Raw genomic sequence first — 15,421 nt, 5'->3', positions numbered from 1 at the left:
AAATTAGGGCAAGAGCGAGGAGCATACCAAAAATTGTAAAAACAGATTGTTACCGATATCAGCACAAATTAAAGATGAAGATGAAGCAAGATAGTTGGACAGGGTGTTTTTTGTTTTTTCTGATCGTTCCAAAAAGATAAGCATGGATCATTCCAAGAAGATCATTTGATGAAGTGTGTAGAAGTGGGACAGATGGTTGGTTAGAATTAGCCATAAAAACAAATTCATACTATTTACGTATATGCCCTTCTTGTTCTCACTCATGAAGAAGAAAAATGGCAAAATTGATAATCAATAGCCCTTCTTGTTCTCACTGATGAAGAAGAAGAAATGGCAAAATGATGAAAGTGCTACAGCATGTGTCATTGAGAAATAAAAAAGTGGGCTGAACTGAAAATTCCAAAATGCTCCTAATAGATGGTATTATTTGGAGAGTACCCTTCGTCGTACCATCAACTTCCACATATTAATAGTATAAATTTACGTATATGCCCTTCTTGTTCTCACTGATGAAGAAGAAGAAGAAATGGCAAAATTGATAATCAATAGCCCTTCTTGTTCTCACTGATGAAGAATAAGAAAGGAAGCAATGAAAATTCTAGCAACAACAACGAATTTAACCCATAAATTGGAAAACTTAGAAGAAAAATTTAGGGCAAGAGCGAGAAGCACACCCATAAATTGGAAAACTTTGAAGAAAAAATTAGGGCAAGAGCGAGAAGCATAACTAAAATTGTAAGAACAGATTGTTACAGATATCAGCACAAATTGAAAATGAAGATGAAGCAAGATAGTTGGACAGCATGTTTTTTCTTTTTTTCTCATCGTTCCAAAAAGATAAACATGGATCATTCCAATAAGATCATTTGAAGAAGTGTGTAGAAGTGGGACAGATGTTTGGTTAGAATTAGCCATAAAAAAAATCATATTATTTACGTATATGCCCTTCTTGTTCTAACTGATGAATAAGAAGAAATGGCAAAATGATGAAAGTGCTACAGCACGTGTCATTGAGAAAGAAAAAAGAGGGCTGAACTGAAAATACCAAAATGCCCCTAATAGATGGTATTATTTGGAGAGTACCCTTCGTCGTACCCTCAATTTCCACTTATTAATAGTATAAATTTACGTATATGCCCTTCTTGTTCTCACTGATGAAGAAGAAGAAATGGCAAAATTGATAATCAATAGCCCTTCTTATTCTCACTGATAAAGAAGAAGAAATGGCAAAATGATGAAAGTGCTACAGCACGTGTCATTGAGAAATAAAAAAATGGGCTGAACTGAAAATTCCAAAATGCCCCTAATAGATGGTATTATTTGGAGAGTACCCTTCGTCGTACCCTTAACTTCCACTTATTAATAGTCTAAATTTACGTATATGCCCTTCTTGTTCTCACTGATGAAGAAGAAGAAATGGCAAAATTGATAATCAATAGCCCTTCTTGTTCTCACTGATGAAGAAGAAGAAAGGAAGCAATGAAAATTCTAGCAACAGCAACGAATTTAACCCATAAATTGGAAAACTTAGAAGAAAAAATTAGCGCAAGAGCGAGAAGCATACCGATAAATTGGAAAACATAGAAGAAAAAATTAGGGCAAGAGCGAGGAGCATACCTAAAATTGTACGAACAGATTGTTATAGATATCAGCACAAATTGAAGATGAAGATGAAGCAAGATAGTTGGACAGGTTGTTTTTTCTTTTTTCTGATCGTTCCAAAAAGATAAACATGGTTCATTCCATGAAGATCATTTGAAGAAGTGTGTAGAAGTGGGACAGATGTTTGGCTAGAATTAGCCATAAAAAAAATTCATATTATTTACGTATATGCCCTTCTTGTTCTCACTGATGAAGAAGAAGAAATGGCAAAATTGATAATCAATAGCCCTTCTTGTTCTCACTGATGAAGAAGAAGAAATGGCAAAATGATGAAAGTGCTACAGCACGTGTCATTGAGAAATAAAAAAGAGGGCTGAACTGAAAATTCCATGCCCCTAATAGATGGTATTATTTGGAGAGTACCCTTCGTCGTACCCTCAACTTCCACTTATTAATAGTATAAATTTACGTATATGCCCATCTTGTTCTCACTGATGAAGAAGAAGAAATGGCAAAATTGATAATCAATAGCCCTTCTTGTTCTCACTGATGAAGAATAAGAAAGGAAGCAATGAAAATTCTAGCAACAGCAACGAATTTAACCCATAAATTGGAAAACTTAGAAGAAAAATTTAGGGCAAGAGCGAGAAGCACACCCATAAATTGGAAAACTTTGAAGAAAAAATTAGGGCAAGATCGAGGAGCATACCTAAAATTGTAAGAACAGATTGTTACCGATATCAGCACAAATTGAAGATGAAGATGAAGCAAGATAGTTGGACAGGGTGTTTTTTCTTTTTTCTGATCGTTCCAAAAAGATAAGCATGGATCATTCCAAGAAGATCATTTGATGAAGTGTGTAGAAGTGGGACAGATGTTTGGATAGAATTAGCCATAAAAAAAAATTCATACTATTTACGTATATGCCCTTCTTGTTCTCACTCATGAAGAAGAAAAATGGCAAAATTGATAATCAATAGCCCTTCTTGTTCTCACTGATGAAGAAGAAGAAATGGCAAAATGATGAATGTGCTACAGCACGTGTCATTGAGAAATAAAAAAGTGGGCTGAACTGAAAATTCCAAAATGCTCCTAATAGATGGTATTATTTGGAGAGTACCCTTCGTCGTACTATCAACTTCCACTTATTAATAGTATAAATTTACGTATATGCCTTTCTTGTTCTCACTGATGAAGAAGAAGAAATTGCAAAATTGATAATCAATAGCCCTTCTTGTTCTCACTGATAAAGAAGAAGAAATGGCAAAATGATGAAAGTGCTACAGCACGTGTCATTGAGAAATAAAAAAATGGGCTGAACTGAAAATTCCAAAATGCCCCTAATAGATGGTATTATTTGGAGAGTACCCTTCGTCGTACCCTCAACTTCCACTTATTAATAGTCTAAATTTACGTATATGCCCTTCTTGTTCTCACTGATGAAGAAGAAGAAATGTCAAAATTGATAATCAATAGCCCTTCTTGTTCTCACTGATGAAGAAGAAGAAAGGAAGCAATGAAAATTCTAGCAACAGCAATGAATTTAACCCATAAATTGGAAAACTTAGAAGAAAAAATTAGAGCAAGAGCGAGAAGCTTACCCATAAATTGGAAAACATAGAAGAAAAAATTAGGGCAAGAGCGAGGAGCATACCTAAAATTGTACGAACAGATTGTTACAGATATCAGCACAAATTGAAGATGAAGATGAAGCAAGATAGTTGGACAGGGTGTTTTTTCTTTTTTCTGATCGTTCCAAAAAGATAAACATGGACCATTCCATGAAGATCATTTGAAGAAGTGTGTAGAAGTGGGACAGATGTTTGGCTAGAATTAGCCATAAAAAAAATTCATATTATTTACGTATATGCCCTTCTTGTTCTCACTGATGAAGAAGAAGAAATGGCAAAATTGATAATCAATAGCCCTTCTTGTTCTCACTGATGAAGAAGAAGAAATGGCAAAATGATGAAAGTGCTACAGCACGTGTCATTGAGAAATAAAAAAGAGGGTTGAACTGAAAATTCCATTCCCCTAATAGATGGTATTATTTGGAGAGGCCCCTTCGTCGTACCCTCAACTTCCACTTATTAATAGTATAAATTTACGTATATGCCCTTCTTGTTCTCACTGATGAAGAAGAAGAAGAAATGGCAAAATTGATAATCAATAGCCCTTCTTGTTCTCACTGATGAAGAATAAGAAAGGAAGCAATGAAAATTCTAGCAACAGCAACGAATTTAACCCATAGATTGGAAAACTTAGAAGAAAAATTTAGGGCAAGAGCTAGAAGCACACCCATAAATTGGAAAACTTTGAAGAAAAAATTAGGGCAAGAGCGAGGAACATAACTAAAATTGTAAAAACAGATTGTTACAGATATCAGCACAAATTGAAAATGAAGATGAAGCAAGATAGTTGGACAGGGTGTTTTTTCTTTTTTTCTCATCGTTCCAAAAAGATAAACATGGATCATTCCAATAAGATCATTTGAAGAAGTGTGTAGAAGTGGGACAGATGTTTGGTTAGAATTAGCCATAAAAAAATTCATATTATTTACGTATATGCCCTTCTTGTTCTAAATGATGAATAAGAAGAAATGGCAAAATGATGAAAGTGCTAAAGCACGTGTCATTGAGAAAGAAAAAAGAGGGCTGAACTGAAAATACCAAAATGCCCCTAATAAATGGTATTATTTGGAGAGTACCCTTCGTCGTACCCTCAACTTCCACTTATTAATAGTATAAATTTACGTATATGCCCTTCTTGTTCTCACCGATGAAGAAGAAGAAATGGCAAAATTGATAATCAATAGCCCTTCTTGTTCTCACTGATAAAAAAGAAGAAATGGCAAAATGATGAAAGTGCTACAGCACGTGTCATTAAGAAATAAAAAAATGGGCTGAACTGAAAATTCCAAAATGCCCCTAATAGATGGTATTATTTGGAGAGTACCCTTCGTCGTACCCTCAACTTCCACTTGTTAATAGTCTAAATTTACGTATATGCCCTTCTTGTTCTCACTGATGAAGAAGAAGAAATGGCAAAATTGATAATCAATAGCCCTTCTTGTTCTCACTGATGAAGAAGAAGAAAGGAAGCAATGAAAATTCTAGCAACAGCAACGAATTTAACCCGTAAATTGGAAAACTTAGAAGAAACAATTAGCGCAAGAGCGAGAAGCATACCCATAAATTGGAAAACATAGAAGAAAAAATTAGGGCAAGAGCGAGGAGCATACCTAAAATTGTACGAACAGATTGTTACAGATATCAGCACAAATTGAAGATGAAGATGAAGCAAGATAGTTGGACAGGGTGTTTTTTCTTTTTTCTGATCGTTCCAAAAAGATAAACATGGATCATTCCATGAAGATCATTTGAAGAAGTGTGTAGAAGTGGGACAGATGTTTGGCTAGAATTAGCCATAAAAAAAATTCATATTATTTACGTATATGCCCTTCTTGTTCTCACTGATGAAGAAGAAGAAATGGCAAAATTGATAATCAATAGCCCTTCTTGTTCTCACTGATGAAGAAGAAGAAATGGCAAAATGATGAAAGTGCTACAGCACGTGTCATTGAGAAATAAAAAAGAGGGTTGAACTGAAAATTCCATTCCCCCAATAGATGGTATTATTTGGAGAGGCCCCTTCGTCGTACCCTCAACTTCCACTTATTAATAGTATAAATTTACGTATATGCCCTTCTTGTTCTCACTGATGAAGAAGAAGAAATGGCAAAATTGATAATCAATAGCCCTTCTTGTTCTCACTGATGAAGAATAAGAAAGGAAGCAATGAAAATTCTAGCAACAGCAACGAATTTAACCCATAGATTGGAAAACTTAGAAGAAAAATTTAGGGCAACAGCTAGAAGCACACCCATAAATTGGAAAACTTTGCAGAAAAAATTAGGGCAAGAGCGAGGAGCATACCAAAAATTGTAAAAACAGATTGTTACCGATATCAGCACAAATTAAAGATGAAGATGAAGCAAGATAGTTGGACAGGGTGTTTTTTCTTTTTTCTGATCGTTCCAAAAAGATAAGCATGGATCATTCCAAGAAGATCATTTGATGAAGTGTGTAGAAGTGGGACAGATGGTTGGTTAGAATTAGCCATAAAAAAAAATTCATACTATTTACGTATATGCCCTTCTTGTTCTCACTCATGAAGAAGAAAAATGGCAAAATTGATAATCAATAGCCCTTCTTGTTCTCACTGATGAAGAAGAAGAAATGGCAAAATGATGAAAGTGCTACAGCACGTGTCATTGAGAAATAAAAAAGTGGGCTGAACTGAAAATTCCAAAATGCTCCTAATAGATGGTATTATTTGGAGAGTACCCTTCGTCGTACCATCAACTTCCACATATTAATAGTATAAATTTACGTATATGCCCTTCTTGTTCTCACTGATGAAGAAGAAGAAGAAATGGCAAAATTGATAATCAATAGCCCTTCTTGTTCTCACTGATGAAGAATAAGAAAGGAAGCAATGAAAATTCTAGCAACAACAACGAATTTAACCCATAAATTGGAAAACTTAGAAGAAAAATTTAGGGCAAGAGCGAGAAGCACACCCATAAATTGGAAAACTTTGAAGAAAAAATTAGGGCAAGAGCGAGAAGCATAACTAAAATTGTAAGAACAGATTGTTACAGATATCAACACAAATTGAAAATGAAGATGAAGCAAGATAGTTGGACAGCATGTTTTTTCTTTTTTTCTCATCGTTCCAAAAAGATAAACATGGATCATTCCAATAAGATCATTTGAAGAAGTGTGTAGAAGTGGGACAGATGTTTGGTTAGAATTAGCCATAAAAAAATCATATTATTTACGTATATGCCCTTCTTGTTCTAACTGATGAATAAGAAGAAATGGCAAAATGATGAAAGTGCTACAGCACGTGTCATTGAGAAAGAAAAAAGAGGGCTGAACTGAAAATACCAAAATGCCCCTAATAGATGGTATTATTTGGAGAGTACCCTTCGTCGTACCCTCAATTTCCACTTATTAATAGTATAAATTTACGTATATGCCCTTCTTGTTCTCACTGATGAAGAAGAAGAAATGGCAAAATTGATAATCAATAGCCCTTCTTGTTCTCACTGATAAAGAAGAAGAAATGGCAAAATGATGAAAGTGCTACAGCACGTGTCATTGAGAAATAAAAAAATGGGCTGAACTGAAAATTCCAAAATGCCCCTAATAGATGGTATTATTTGCAGAGTACCCTTCGTCGTACCCTTAACTTCCACTTATTAATAGTCTAAATTTACGTATATGCCCTTCTTGTTCTCACTGATGAAGAAGAAGAAATGGCAAAATTGATAATCAATAGCCCTTCTTGTTCTCACTGATGAAGAAGAAGAAAGGAAGCAATGAAAATTCTAGCAACAGCAACAAATTTAACCCATAAATTGGAAAACTTAGAAGAAAAAATTAGCGCAAGAGCGAGAAGCATACCCATAAATTGGAAAACATAGAAGAAAAAATTAGGGCAAGAGCGAGGAGCATACCTAAAATTGTACGAACAGATTGTTACAGATATCAGCACAAATTGAAGATGAAGATGAAGCAAGATAGTTGGACAGGTTGTTTTTTCTTTTTTCTGATCGTTCCAAAAAGATAAACATGGTTCATTCCATGAAGATCATTTGAAGAAGTGTGTAGAAGTGGGACAGATGTTTGGCTAGAATTAGCCATAAAAAAAATTCATATTATTTACGTATATGCCCTTCTTGTTCTCACTGATGAAGAAGAAGAAATGGCAAAATGATGAAAGTGCTACAGCACGTGTCATTGAGAAATAAAAAAGAGGGCTGAACTGAAAATTCCATGCCCCTAATAGATGGTATTATTTGGAGAGTACCCTTCGTCGTACCCTCAACTTCCACTTATTAATAGTATAAATTTACGTATATGCCCATCTTGTTCTCACTGATGAAGAAGAAGAAATGGCAAAATTGATAATCAATAGCCCTTCTTGTTCTCACTGATGAAGAATAAGAAAGGAAGCAATGAAAATTCTAGAAACAGCAACGAATTTAACCCATAAATTGGAAAACTTAGAAGAACAATTTAGGGCAAGAGCGAGAAGCACACCCATAAATTGGAAAACTTTGAAGAAAAAATTAGGGCAAGATCGAGGAGCATACCTAAAATTGTAAGAACAGATTGTTACCGATATCAGCACAAATTGAAGATGAAGATGAAGCAAGATAGTTGGACAGGGTGTTTTTTCTTTTTTCTGATCGTTCCAAAAAGATAAGCATGGATCATTCCAAGAAGATCATTTGATGAAGTGTGTAGAAGTGGGACAGATGTTTGGTTAGAATTAGCCATAAAAAAAAATTCATACTATTTACGTATATGCCCTTCTTGTTCTCACTCATGAAGAAGAAAAATGGCAAAATTGATAATCAATAGCCCTTCTTGTTCTCACTGATGAAGAAGAAGAAATGGCAAAATGATGAATGTGCTACAGCACGTGTCATTGAGAAATAAAAAAGTGGGCTGAACTGAAAATTCCAAAATGCTCCTAATAGATGGTATTATTTGGAGAGTACCCTTCGTCGTACTATCAACTTCCACTTATTAATAGTATAAATTTACGTATATGCCTTTCTTGTTCTCACTGATGAAGAAGAAGAAATGGCAAAATTGATAATCAATAGCCCTTCTTGTTCTCACTGATAAAGAAGAAGAAATGGCAAAATGATGAAAGTGCTACAGCACGTGTCATTGAGAAATAAAAAAGAGGGCTGAACTGAAAATTCCATGCCCCTAATAGATGGTATTATTTGGAGAGTACCCTTCGTCGTACCCTCAACTTCCACTTATTAATAGTCTAAATTTACGTATATGTCCTTCTTGTTCTCACTGATGAAGAAGAAGAAGAAATGGCAAAATTGATAATCAATAGCCCTTCTTGTTCTCACTGATGAAGAATAAGAAAGGAAGCAATGAAAATTCTTGCAACAGCAACGAATTTAACCCATAAATTGGAAAACTTAGAAGAAAATTTAGGGCAAGAGCGAGAAGCACACCCATAAATTGGAAAACTTTGAAGAAAAAATTAGGGCAAGAGCGAGGAGCATACCTAAAATTGTACGAACAGATTGTTACAGATATCGGCACAAATTGAAAATGAAGATGAAGCTAGATAGTTGGACAGGGTGTTTTTTCTTTTTTTCTCATCGTTCCAAAAAGATAAACATGGATCATTCCAATAAGATCATTTGAAGAAGTGTGTAGAAGTGGGACAGATGTTTGGTTAGAATTAGCCATAATAAAATTCATATTATTTACGTATATGCCCTTCTTGTTCTAACTGATGAAGAAGAAGAAAAGGCAAATGATGAAAGTGCTACAGCACGTGTCATTGAGAAAGAAAAAAAAGGCTGAACTGAAAATACCAAAATGCCCCTAATAGATGGTATTATTTGGAGAGTACCCTTCGTCGTACCCTCAACTTCCACTTATTAATTGTCTAAATTTACGTATATGCCCTTCTTGTTCTCACTGATGAAGAAGAAGAAATGGCAAAATTGATAATCAATAGCCCTTCTTGTTCTCACTGATGAAGAATAAGAAAGGAAGCAATGAAAATTCTAGCAACAGCAACGAATTTAACCCATAAATTGGAAAACTTAGAAGAAAAATTTAGGGCAAGAGCGAGAAGCACACCCATAAATTGGAAAACTTTGAAGAAAAAATTAGGGCAAGAGCTAGGAGCATACCTAAAATTGTAAGAACAGATTGTTACCGATATCAGCACAAATTGAAGATGAAGATGAAGCAAGATAGTTGGACAGGGTGTTTTTTTTTTTTTCTGATCGTTCCAAAAAGATGAGCATGGATCATTCCAAGAAGATCATTTGATGAAGTGTGTAGAAGTGGGACAGATGTTTGGTTAGAATTAGCCATAAAAAAATTCATATTATTTACGTATATGCCCTTCTTGTTCTAACTGATGAAGAAGAAGAAATGGCAAAATCATGAAAGTGCTACAGCACGTGTCATTGAGAAAGAAAAAAGAGGACTGAACTGAAAATACCAAAATGCACCTAATAGATGGTATTATTTGGAGAGTACCCTTCGTCGTACCCTCAACTTCCACTTATTAATAGTATAAATTTACGTATATGCCCTTCTTGTTCTCACTGATGAAGAAGAAGAAAGGAAGCAATGAAAATTCTAGCAACAACAACGAATTTAACCCATAAATTGGAAAACTTAGAAGAAAATATTAGGGCAAGAGTGAGGAGCATACCTAAAATAGTAAGAACAGATTGTTAAAGATATCAGCACAAGTTGAAAATGAAGATGAAGCAAGATAGTTGGACAGGGTGTTTTTTCTTTTTTTCTCATCGTTCCAAAAAGATAAACATGGATCATTCCAATAAGATCATTTGAAGAAGTGTGTAGAAGTGGGACAGATGTTTGGTTAGAATTAGCCATAAAAAAATCATATTATTTACGTATATGCCCTTCTTGTTCTCACTGATGAAGAAGAAAAATGGCAAAATTGATAATCAATAGCCCTTCTTGTTCTCACTGATGAAGAAGAAGAAATGGCAAAATGATGAAAGTGCTACAGCACTTGTCATTGTGAAAGAAAAAAGAGGGCTGAACTGAAAATACCAAAATGCCCCTAATAGATGGTATTATTTGGAGAGTACCCTTCGTCGTACCCTCAACTTCCACTTATTAATAGTGTAAATTTACGTATATGCCCTTCTTGTTCTCACTGATGAAGAAGAAGAAATGACAAAATTGATAATCAATAGCCCTTCTTGTTCTCACTGATGAAGAAGAAGAAAGGAAGCAATGAAAATTCTAGCAACAGCAACGAATTTAATCCATAAATTCGAAAACTTAGAAGAAACAATTAGGGCAAGAGCGAGAAGCATACCCATAAATTGGAAAACTTTGAAGAAAAAATTAGGGCAAGAGCGAGGAGCATACCTAAAATTGTACGAACAGATTGTTACAGATATCAGCACAAATTGAAGATGAAGATGAAGCAAGATAGTTGGACAGGGTGTTTTTTCATTTTTCTGATCGTTCCAAAAAGATATACATGGATCATTCCAAGAAGATCATTTGAAGAAGTGTGTAGAAGTGGAACAGTTTTTTGGCTAGAATTAGCCAGAAAAAAAATTCATATTATTTACGTATATGCCCTTCTTGTTCTCACTGATGAAGAAGAAGAAATGGCAAAACTGATGAAAGTGCTACAACACGTGTCATTGAGAAAGAAAAAAGAGGGCGGAACTGAAAATACCAAAATTCCCCTAATAGATGGTATTATTTGGAGAGTACCCTTCGTCATACCCTCAACTTCCACTTATTAATAGTGTGAATTTACGTATATGCCCTTCTTGTTCTCACTGATGAAGAAGAAGAAATGGAAAAATTGATAATCAATAGCCCTTCTTGTTCTAACTGATGAAGAAGAAGAAAGGAAGCAATGATAATTCTAGCAACAACAATGAATTTAACCCATAAATTGGAAAACTTAGAAGAAAAAATTAGGGCAAGAGCGAAAAGCATACCCATAAATTGAAAAACTTAGAAGAAAAATTAGGGCAAGAGCGAGGAGCATACCTAAAATTGTCAGAACAGATTGTTACAGATATCAGCACAAATTGAAGATGAAGATGAAGCAAGATAGTTGGACAGGGTGTTTTTTTCTTTTTTCTGATCGTTCCAAAAAGATAAACATGGATCATTCCATGAAGATCATTTGAAGAAGTGTGTAGAAGTGAGACAGATGTTTGGTTAGAATTAGCCATAAAAAAAATTCATAATATTTACGTATATGCCCTTCTTGTTCTCACTCATGAAGAAGAAGAAATGGCAAAATTGATAATCAATAGCCCTCCTTGTTCTCACTGATGAAGAAGAAGAAAGGAAGCAATGAAAATTCTAGCAACAGCAACGAATTTAACCCATAAATTGGAAAACTTAGAAGAAAAAATTAGGACAAGAGCGAGAAGCATACCCATAAATTGGAAAACTTTGAAGAAAAAATTAGGGCAAGAGCGAGGAGCATACCTAAAATTGTAAGAAAAGATTGTTACAGATATCAACACAAATTGAAGATGAAGATGAAGCAATAGTTGGACAGGGTGTTTTTTCTTTTTCTGATCGTTCCAAAAAGATAAACATGGATCATTCCAAAAATATCATTTGAAGAAGTGTGTAGAAGTGGGATAGAAGTTTGGTTAGAATTAGCCATAAAAAAAATTCATATTATTTACGTATATGCCGTTCTTGTTCTCACTGATGAAGAAGAAGAAATGGCAAAATTGATAATCAATAGCCCTTCTTGTTCTCACTGATGAAGAAGAAGAAATGGCAAAATGATGAAAGTGCTACAGCACGTGTCATTGAGAAATAAAAAAGAGGGTTGAACTGAAAAATACCAAAATGCCCCTAATAGATGGTATTATTTGGAGAGTACCCTTCGTCTTACCCTCAACTTCCACTTATTAATAGTCTAAATTTACGTATATGCCCTTCTTGTTCTCACTGATGAAGAAGAAGAAATGGAAAAATTGATAATCAATAGCCCTTCTTGTTCTCACTGATGAAGAAGAAGAAAGGAAGCTGTTATATCCCACATTTTTGCACATTTGGAAAATTCGAAATAATTTTGACTTGTAAGAAATAAGGCCATAATTTGATCTTTATTTAAAATATGGGTGTTGTTCAGGAAATGTTGATGTGGAAGCATGGAGGAAGGTCAAGGGCGAAATGGAAAATTTTGAAAATTAGTTTCGAGAATTACACAATAGGACCCACAACTTAATGGGCTCAAAATAAATGGAAAAAAAAGAGGCCCAAATTTTGTGTGGTGGCCGGCCATATACCCAATGGCCCAAGCCCATAGAAAATTAAAACCCATGTATTATAAAGGGAAAGGGGCCTTATTCTTCAACATAGTAGAACATTCAAGATCAAAAAAAAGAAGAGAGCAAGTGAGAGGGGGCCATTTGGCCATTGAAGAAAAAACAAAATTTAGCCCATCAATCTTGAGTTCAAAAATACAAATTTTCTAGTATTCCTACTAAGCTCAAGATCCTCTTCAACGGGATATAAATTTTGAAGCAAGAAAGTACTTTTTTTATCAAGTGGAAAATTTGGAAAAGGTAAGAATTCTACCCTTTTCTTATGGAAAATTTATATTGTTATGGTGAGTAGAATTTAATGAAAAATATGGAGATGTTGTGTATGTGTGTGTGTGTTGTGGCCGTGTGGTGCCTTTTTGTGAAGGAAGATGAATTGAATTTGTTTAGTATGTTAATTATGTTGTTGTGGCCTTGTGATGTAAATGGAAGATTAATGGTTCTAGTTAGCATGAAAAATTTGTTGTTCAGCTGTTGTCGGAAAGTATGTGATTTTATTATAGTTTATGTAATTATGGGAATGGAGTTGTAGGATGCAAATTGTTGTTGTTGGTGGTGAAATTGGAAGATGAAAAATGTGTTGTGGATGTTGTGTCGAAGGTTGGAGGTTTCGGGTGAATTATAGTTTTTGGTGGGATTGTTGTATATTTTGTAGAATGATATGAAATGCTTTTGAATTGCACTTGAATGATCTTAAATTGGTAGTGAATGTGTAAGTGCGATATCGGCTTGAAAATTCGTAGTTGAATTGAATGTTGATGAATTATGTTGAAAGGAAGGTTACTAATGTTAGAATGTGTTTTGTATTGATTAGTGATGTTATTGGTATGGTTGTTGGTATTGTTGGTATGGTTGTTGATGAATTTGGCCGAGTTAAATTCTCGGGGATGTTGAATTTACAGAGGAGATGCTACCGAAATTTCTGTAGACAAGTACTAGTTAGAATTGAATTTCTAAGTACTTGTAGCTAATGTTTGGTAATTGACAATATCATTGTAGATATTGGAGAGCCCGAGACTTGAGTCGGGATTTGGTTAGCGAGCGATTGAGGTATGTAAAGCCTACCGTTCTTTCTTTTTGGCATGATCCTTTTTGGAATAAACAAAATTGTATATGTATGCTTATAAAGAAAATCTTATTCTTAGAGCCACTAGGTTGGCTAACATCTTTGACCTCCATAAGCTATTCCATATGGCTGGATACATATTTTATGATGTTCAAAGATTCTATTCGTTATGCTCCGAATGTTGTTCGAAAGAAAAACGAGAAGACTAAAGCCTTTGATGAATATTTCGATATGAAAATATGGTCTCAAAGTCCTCATTTGATTTGATCCATAATGTTATCCGCAAGTTTCCTAGTATGAATACGTGATCCATAATGATGTCTGAAGAATATTTGATATGGCTAAAGTTTTGGATACATATATTTTGATACGTACATATGGTCTTAAAGGCTCCATTTGATTTGCTCCATAGTAATGGTTAAAAGTTCCCCTAATATGAATGTCACTTGAATTTCCGAAAAGAGCTTCTGAAATGCTTTTAGAAAGTCCTGTACTTCAAAAGTTTGTAACTTTCGTATACTAACTCTGATTGACCCGAAACTGATTTCTGAGCCTTCGGATGCCGTAAATATATTTGTTCATCGAACTTTGAAAGTTATTTATTTATATGCATATGGTTTCCGCACTACTCCGCTCGTGCCTACTACTATGATATCGTTCGTCGGTTCCCGGGCCGGTTTTGTATCGTGCGCACTATGTTATATTCGGCAGTATGATGTGTTGCGGTTCCCGAGACCTCGCCATAGGGCCGGATACCACTTATATACGGCGTTATGATGTGATATGGCATATGATACGTTCTGATGTTTGATATGATATGATGATGTGATATGTTCGGGGATTGTACGGAGATTTGAAACCTTCTGGAGTATGATGTGTTGTGGCGCCAGTGTCGGAGTGGCGACCACGTTCCTGAGCCTTATGCATGATTTTATTTGCATTACATATGTTTTTAAAACAGGTTTGATATACTGATTCTGTAACCGCTTTCCATACTCCTTATTTCAGTTCAGATTTGGATTACTGTACTTCCTGCTTTACATACTCAGTACATATTTCATACTGACCCCCTTTCTTCGGGTCTGCGTTTCATGCCCGCAGGTACAGACGTTTGTTCTGGTGACCCGCCAGTGTAGGATACATTCTGCTACTTTGGAGTGCTCCTTTGACTTGGAGCCTACATTTTGGTACATATCTTTTGTTGTACATATTTCTGTATATTTGACTATATGGGGTACGGTGGGGCCCTGTCCCGTCATATGTTTCTGTTATGGTTTGTAGAGGCCTGTAGTCATATATGTGGGTCATGGGTCGCGTTTGTTTGAGTATGTTTGTGATTTGTGCCTTAAGCGGTCCCGTTTGCTATTATGGCCAAAACGGCCCATATGTTTGTATATGTTTGTATATCTGGGCGATGTGTATTCCGCCAGCCTACCGGATTTGATATGATGTTTTTGTACGGGCAACCGCTTAAGATGACATTTGTTTTCAGTATCTGTTTAAAATAACGTGTGCCAAATTTGAATAAGCCTTCGATATGGTGGTTTGATAAGCGAATGGGTTTGGGGTGTCCAAAGAGGACACCAGTCGCGGCCCACGGGGTGGGGTCGTGACAGAAGCAATGAAAATTCTAGCAACAGCAACGAATTTAACACATTTGGAAAACTTAGAAGAAAAAATTAGGGCAAGAGCGAGAAGCATACCCATAAATTGGAAAACTTTGAAGAAAAAATTAGGGCAAGAGCGAGGAGCATACCTAAAATTGTAAGAACAGATTGTTACAGATATCAGCACAAATTGAAGATGAAGATGAAGCAAGATAGTTGGACAGG

The sequence above is a fragment of the Lycium barbarum genome, chromosome 2 (assembly GCF_019175385.1).
Source record: "Lycium barbarum isolate Lr01 chromosome 2, ASM1917538v2, whole genome shotgun sequence".
NCBI lineage: Eukaryota > Viridiplantae > Streptophyta > Magnoliopsida > Solanales > Solanaceae > Lycium > Lycium barbarum.
The sequence above is the reverse complement of the archived record's forward strand: the minus strand, read 5'-3'. Positions refer to the sequence as shown.